Consider the following 8729-nt stretch of genomic DNA (forward strand, 5'->3'; position numbering starts at 1 on the left):
TATGGCTTTGCATGCCCCACAATGTATCATTTTCACATCAAAGAAAACTTTTCCTTTAAATGAAGCTGTAAAGTTGTCTTGTGCTTTATTAACTTTCAATCAATAAACATGCAGTTTGGTAAGGTAATCAGGAAATGCCTCCAATTGGCTGACAATGTATCAAAGCTAGTGCTTCAAGGCAACAGCAAGCTCTAACAAGCAGTTTATTACCGGTAGCTGTTACTGACATTAGTCAAAACCAAGAAAGATAAAATAGAATAAGAAATGCATTGCTGGAAGAGCCTTCGGCATCGTGTTCTCCTTTCCCTTTTGAAAACCACACGCCTTCCTTTGATATGATAACAAATATAAATTGTTTAAAAACATCAAATGCAAGGAAAACTGAAACCAGACTGTCATGGAGCTAATCTCCCCGAGAGTGACGTACCCATAGTAATAGCAGTGGTTGGAAATCTGCGGTGAATGGGATTCATTTATATGAAGAGAAATCTGTGATCTGATTCATTGCGGTTGCAGTGTAATTCTATTGTTTTGGGGGTTTAATTAGCTGCTCAGTATACGAATATAGATATCCTTTTGCTCAGTCATTCCTGCTTCGTTTGTTGGCATTGTGTATTTGTTTCAAATAGTGTGTTCCTCTTTCAGATCTCCATCTGTATGATGCGGGGCTCAACCAGGTCAAACACAGTGAGTTTGGCCAGTGTGACTCCCATGAGCACCTGGCATCTGGAGTGACATCCTCACTGTTTCAGACATCAACAAAATCAAATAAGAGGATTATAAGTGTGTGTGTGAGTGTGTGTGTGGGAGGGGGGCACTGTCAGCCCCAGGTAGGGTGTAAGGATGCTGGAAACTCATCCAAATTATGTTCAGGGAGGAGGCTACCCTGTGGGCAATAAAATGTAAATAATAGATCAAAGAAGTTATGAAAATAAAAAAAAAATGAAAACAGAGCTGTGAATATCATCAAACACCCACATGCTCTCTCGGATGGCGTGCGCCTAATCAGAATGGACACTTGGCCTCTCTGGTACCCTAATAAACACCACCGCATCTGAGGGACACCTGCATGATGGAACAAAATGAGATCTACAGTCGGCTACATGAATGTGTAAAGCCGGGTTTTTGTAGTGCAACTTTGTAGACCTCAAAAAGATTGTTCAATTGGGTGGGATACGTTTCCTAAGAGTAAAGGAATGTTTTTTCTGCTTTTTATTATTTCTAAGGGAATACATCTCGTCTGACATCAAATATTTTTAGAACTGTTCATCATGTCCCGGTAGGTTTGATAGTATTTGATGCCGTTAACGTGTAATAAGAGATTAATAAAATAGTATATTAACAGCATCTTAATTTGTTTTTATCCTAGCAAAAGGTAAAGGAATGTATCCTCAATTTCATACAAAACATTTTTTTTTACTTGTTTTTCTCTTCAAAACAGGTTATATGACAATCAGTGACTCTCACAGGTTTGACTACTCTGTATTGTTCACACATTTAACAAATACCAGGACCAGTCCCATCACCAAAGTACCTGCAGATCAGTCTTTAATTTCTTGTAGCTGATTAACAGGAAGAGTGATGTAAGTTGATTAGCTCACTCGATCGCCATTAATTAAATACTTGAGGCCCATTACAGACATATAAAATGTTTTTCTGCTTTTCTGTGTGCACTACAAATCTTGATTTAGATTTTAACATAATTAGCAGCTGTGAAGATTAGGATACTATTTTATTTAATTTCACCTGACATTTTTAAACCAACAATTTTTTGGTATTTACGTGAAGATATAAAAATCTGACGTTCGATTCTATGAACCCATTATCGCCATTCCCATAACCTCCATGAAGATCGGTTCTGCTCTTGTCATCATCCCTGGGAATCGCTGGTCCTGGGGTGGCACTTGGAGTCAACGTCTCGTTTCACTGGAGCCGAACACATCTGGATTACGGAGTGGAAAGTCCTGGCAATAAAACATTGATCTCAACACAGCTGTATTTTTTGGTGGTCAGCAGAACCCGAGACTTTGTCATGATCCCAATCACGGGCAAGCGTTACTTTTCAAATGCGGACATCAAAGATGAAGAGATGTTTTTAATATATAAATATAATATATAATATAAAGCTGTAATCCTTCTTTTCTTTCCTGCCCTTGCTTTCTTTCTCCCTTCTTCTCTCCTGCCCGTGTGTACACCTTTTTCCAGCTCATTATCACCAATCATTTGAATTTCAGTGTACAATGTCACCTGCTTGGTAATCTGATTACTTCATGGAGGAATTAGTATGTATATTTAATGTAGAAGGGTTTTAATCTTGATGAAAATAATCTTAAAGAACAGTGATAGGGTTGCTCATATGTCTGGCAGATATGCCAGTTACATGCTAATAAATGACAGCTGATTTATGTATCTGTATTCTTTTATTTATAAAAATAGCAAGTGGACTGATTTTTGATATTAATAATACAAGTGAATCCACTTTGATTAGACTTCTGTGGAGAGCTGTGCATATTCAGCATTACAATTAAATCTTATGATGTGAAATGGGAATGACATGCTAATGAAGCAAGCCAGTGAGCCTGAACCAAGAATGTCCAACATCATTACGGGATATCTTAGATGAAGAGTAATTATATGAGGAACACTGAAATGTCATTAAAAATCTTCAGTAAGTGATTTAACCTACTATTTCTCACTAATGTTGGATTTTTAGAGGCTAACCGAACAGAAAGTTCCTCTTCAGAAGTTACAAAAAAGCCTTTTTAAATATGCCTGGGTTTAAGGGAGAGATACAATCGAGTGTCCTAATTTAATTTGGTGCATCAGAATTCAATGGTGGTACGTAATTGAAATCTCTTTTTAATAAATTCAGATGAATTGGCAATTAGGCCTTCATCTGATTCCCATGAAATGTATTGAAATTGATAGTGGAGGTCCTTGAGATATTTTATTCGTGCCACTTATGCATGATCAAGCTCTTATTTAGGTGCAAAATCATTGTCTGTGGAAAAGAGGGACTTGTTTATGAAAGGATCTGTTTCTCTTTTTTTTGTCTTTATTATTATTTTAGTTGTCTGCAGAATGTTTTTATTCCATATTTTGTTTACTTCAGGAGGACAACAGTAAGTGATACGGCTCGCTCTGTGATTGCACTCTCCAGGAAAGTGAGCCACAAAACTGCAATACAGTAAAAAATACTGTTTTTTTTATTATTATAACATTGAACTGGGTAGGAAAAAATGAAAGGCCCGCCACAGGCAGAAATTCAGTAATATCAGCAATTTTAAACTTCTTTGTACTTTCTGTGATTTCTTTTTTTTTCCCGTTTCAAAAATATACTCAAGTAGTGCAGTCAATTCACTCCCATATGAAAAAAGTTTCAATTTTTATAGGTCTTATTAATCTGACTCTTGGTGAATTTGTACTGTAGACTATTTTCCTGTATGAATCTACACTGCTTTTTTGCATTATAGTCAATTGTTTCCCTTGCACAGGTAGTGTAGGATAAATAAGTTGTTTATACAAAACCTTCAGTACAAACATTCGTGTACTAATACATTTGAGTCCATTTTAATCTACCTTCTGCATACGACTCGGACCACAGTTAGATACATTCTTCAGGGCCCAAAATTGTGCTTTAAAAGAACAATACAATGCTTTTACAGGTTGGGTTTCAGCTCGAAGCCCTCAGTGAAGACATTTGAAAAGCAGGTTATTTGTTATTCTCCTGATGTACCTTAAAGTTAATAATCCAATTTCTTTATGATCAATGGTAAACAAAATATATGTATTGAAAAACATACGGCAAACACACATATTTGTGGATTTTGTTGTAGTGATACTAGAACTCTTGAGGAAAATAATAATGTTTTTTATATATATTCATGACCGTAGATACCGGAGAGGGCAGCTCCTGCAAAGACCATCTGACATTTCAGCGGATACATGTTGATAAACCCAAGCCATGAAAGATGATTGACAGTAAGCTACACTAACCTCACTCTAATGGCTAAAGCAGACTTTGATTGAAGGAACCTGTCTATGAAGGCTGGTAATGGAAAGCTCTCAGGTTTGCAAACACACACACAGTCTGATGTGGAGGCATTCAGCCCGCAGCTGCCCCAATAGTGCCAGCGTTGGGTTTTTGCGCTGATGTATTTGTTACGCAATATTTGCCTGTGATAAACTGTGTTTGCCGTTCTTAATGTAATATTGTGTTGCACTGTGTGACATCATCCTTTTCATGCATAAGCGACTGACTGCCTCCGACCGCCTTAGTTTTTCTTGCCAGGGATATATACACAGTAAGAGCATGTGTGGTTTGGTCGTCCCTCACTGATAGCAGTCGACAGTAGTGAGTGGGAAGAGAGAAGAGATGATATATACATATGCACGTCACAGATGGGGGTGACTGACATCAGGGCCCTCGAGGTCTTCTGACCAGAGCTGTAGCGATCAGGAGTCAGCCGACTCGCCTCACCGTCGCCCAGCGGATCCCCTGTCACGTGTGAAGGGCCTGTGATGACATGAATCCATAGAAGAGTTGCTTTTGTCCGCCACTGTCCAGTCGGGAGTTTCCAAAGTGGGATGTCAGCCACCCAGGGCCCACTCCAGCTCAGCTGAAGATCTCGGACACATTTCACCAATGGGAGTGCAACATTCATACTCTTTTTAAATGCATCTGTCCAATCAGCAGTTAGCAGAAGCAGGGCATTTGGATGGCAGGTAAAGCTGGGTGAGCGCTGACTGTAAGCGTATTGTGAGGCTCTCAGAAAGAAAGAGGCAGATGTAAAAGATATGCTTAACATTGAATAACAAAATATTAGTAGAAAAATAAGTCTTAAAATTGGAATCTGTTTCTAGCAGCCTGTGTTTTTTAAATTGGAGATGGTTGATAACATATTGACATTTTCTTTTCATATTTTTGAACACGGCTAAAATATTTGGAATGGTAAACTGGTGGGGGGTGGGATTCTGAATTTGATTTGACTAGATTAAGAGAATAAAGCGGCTCTGACTTTCAATGTGTGTTCTGCCCCTAGGATTCAGGATGTGTCTGAGGCCTCAGCGCAGGTAGACAGACATCCTTTAGGTTTGCCTTCTCACCGCTGTGGCCATCAGAGCTATGCGAGACAGTGGGGTAAGTGTCTTGGGTCACATGCATAGACACATGAAATCGAGGGCAGTCATGTATCCATAACCACTGCCTATCGTTAATACACAGTGTCTGGGATAGCCAGGGGATATTAACTCTTTAATTTCATGAATATATAGCGGTTTCTTTCTGTGCCACAAAGACAGAAGGCCTATTTTGTGAAAACCAGTCGCACTAGAGTAAATCAGAGACTACGCCACGGATGCACGTTGATCATTCATTTACTTTCATTTTCAAAGTGTTTATTTTGGCCAAGGCTATATTTGTAAATTGGCCAGCTTTACTACACTGGCGGAGCTTCCTGCACGCCTGTCTCGCAGAGGTGTTCAGTGGATCACACCCGTACTGCCATCAACACCCACCCAACACGGCGCAGGGCACAGCGAGACATGAAAAATTTTTAATTTTCTTAATTCTCAGATATTTTGGCGTACCGCAGCGCAACACAATGCCGCCAAACGGTGGTGCAAAGGTTTCTTTAATGAATATGCGGGCAAGTGTTTGCCTGCACTCTCATTATAATTAAGTTTAACCAGTTGAAATGACAGACTGCAGCTTGTGTGGGGCCGCACTGCATTTCCCAGCATTAGCACTATGACCTCGAAGCACGTCTGCCCTGTTATTTTACAGCAGAAGAGAAGGAGCTGAAAGAAAGAAATTAGATGAAAGTGTGACATATAACTAGCCTAACCCTACGTTATGACTTTTTATTTTCTTGTCTTTTAGCATAAGGGAATAACTACTGCTGAGGAAATGCAGTCAGTGTGACACACAAATAACTAACCACAACACATTTATATTTCATTGCCTTTAAAAGGGGCGAATGCAATCTTGCACACACTTCTGTGTTTGCGATTGTCTCTGATGTTGTGTATTACAGAGCGTTCCTTGTTACTTGCCATGCAGACTGCTTCAGCTAAATGGCTGAACATCTCCAAATGCATAAACAGCAGAAAGGTCAGATGCCTCGCAGGGTATTATTTTCTAGGGAAACACAATTGGCAGAAACATGTGCTTCGTGTGGGGCAATTTTAAATGTGAGGATTTAACATCGAGTGTACAGTACAACACACACTGCCAGGATATTCCTCCAGCTGCTAAACTGTTGGCTTAACACGTTGAACTCGGAGTTACAACTGTCATCTCTGAAGCGTTGATTACAAAAATGTATTTGAATGGCTGCAGGAAAACACACAATAAAACAGAACATAAAAATATGAAATAAATATAAAATCTATGAAAGCATTCCAAATATTTTTTTTAAACTAAATGATGCAGCTTAGTTGTTGATCAATATGAGCAGTAGCATCATATTGTGTCACAATACTCAGTACCTCATGTTGAAAAATAACAAAGCGGAATGGAAAAAAGCCATAATTATGTAATTATTAAAATGTCTACATGTTAAAGACAGCATGCTCATATGTATATATGTAATGCACATAAAACACCCGTTTAAATCCCTTTACTTTAAAAATGAACACTGCTAATATGAAGTCATGAACAGCAACAAGAATGGATTTCATTGGTGATGAGACAAAGGTCAAAATAATTCTGGAAAAAAAAAATATATATTAAAAAAATGAGAATTAATGATATCAATTTAAAAATTCTATATTCAAAAAAGTACTGTGCTACAAACTAATGAATATGGATATTTTGGGTTATATATAAAGCGAACTCCTTTCAAATATCCAATTAATTGACACATTATGATACAGTCTATAATTAATTTGGTCAATTTATACGTTTGTAAGTTTACTTGTGCATTTTCTAATAAGTACACAAATGACAAGGAAAGTGATTTATGAAGGGTGTTATGATTAATATTATGAAGAAGGAGAAGAGCAGTTTAGAGACGGCACTGATTTGGGAGTTATGATTATATGAATGAAAGTACTGCTCTAATTCTTACTGGACTGGTGAACGTTGTGTAGCTCTTTGTGAATGAAGCCGAGTGAATTTAAGTGATGAATGAATACCTCCAGCTTTGGAAAATAACGGTCTTGTGCTCCGTCATAAAATGTAATACCAGAACGAATTTCCACCAGCATTTCAAAATTGTGTCTTTAAATCTGTCCTACCATCAGACACGCATGTACGTTGGGTCTAAATATACAAAGAGAAAACAAACTCTCAGTGTAAATCTCGGATATGTTATTTTTTAATTACATTAGAAAATCTACACCAGCCCTCCCCACGACACTTCCACACCTATCCCTCCTGACACTGTGAACCCGGCGAAAACACAGACGACTGTGTGACCTAGAATACATATCTACGCTGTGCATAAGACTCATCTCTGAACTAATCCCTTTTAACATCCCACTTAGAGTCTAAAAGCAATCCCTCATATTAACAGCTCTCCTCGCCGCTCTCACCTCAATAAAGCAACGACACTGAGCCCAACCCTGTCACATACATCTCAACTGCAGTGTGATCTATTGAAGAAAAAAATCCTCTGACAGTGAAAGAAAAGAAAAGAAAGAGGTTTGCTGGAATTTTAAATGTCGTGTCTGAGTTTGAAAGTCAGGTTTTATTCGAAGTGTCCCGACTGTCCCGTAAGATTTATTTACCGACACTGACTGCTGGTGCAGCCGTCGCTCACGAGCCCGGCCGAGAAGGAAAACGCGGAGAAGTGACCTCAAGCAGCCGCCAATGCAGACACTGAGTCTTTATTAAAGCACCAGACAATGAGTGTCCAATGCACCACTTTCCACCTGCTTCTATCAGTCGGCACTTTCTTTTGGGATACAGTCACTATAAATAAAAAATGCTGAGAGTGATTTTTTGTCCCTCCCTCCCCCGCATTGCCTACCTGGTTTGCATGGATTTAATTCCACCAGAGTCCATTGTGAGCATAAACTCTGTACCCCCCCCCACCCATTTTCCTGTGAAAAAAAAGCCTTGGAGGTCCTAAAAGCAGTTAAGTTACATGAAAGTCTAATTTGTACTTGAGGTCGTCTCTGGTGACGTCGAGTCGCAAAATCTACCATCGCTACGGAGGAGGAAGAGCGGTTTTGAAGACAATGTGAACAGACAACATCATGCTCTTTATGCATGGGTAGCTAAAAGTCTTTTTTCCACTGCATAAATCCTACATGCTACCCTTGGACATGCACTAAGTAAACATGTACCACATACCATTTAGTGGCTGAGGACTAAAACCTTTCGGGCTCAAGGAAAGCAATGCCGATGCAGAGGTTTTCACACTTTAAGCCGGGATGCCCAGTTTGGAGGGAAGGCAACCTTTCATGTAACTTGTTCTGGGCTGCAAGGCTCTGCATCAAAGCCCCGCACCCCCGTACGGACGCAATCCATTACAGACCAGTGTACTGGCAATGGTTCCCCAAGTCCCAGTCATCTGAAGACAACTCAAGGTAGTGGTAGTTCGAACAAAGGCTTGTAACATATCCATGAAATTTTAATTGCTTTTTTTCCCTCTTTCTTTCTTTCTCCAAACAACACAGCCCTGCTATGAATTTCTCTACATTGCAGAAAAGTCTTATGCCCACTAGATTTGCACGGTTGTGGCTTTGTAGAGAGGGGGAAAAAAAAAAAAAAAAAAAAAAAA

The sequence above is a fragment of the Amia ocellicauda genome, chromosome 15, assembly GCF_036373705.1.
Source record: "Amia ocellicauda isolate fAmiCal2 chromosome 15, fAmiCal2.hap1, whole genome shotgun sequence".
NCBI classification, from domain to species: domain Eukaryota; kingdom Metazoa; phylum Chordata; class Actinopteri; order Amiiformes; family Amiidae; genus Amia; species Amia ocellicauda.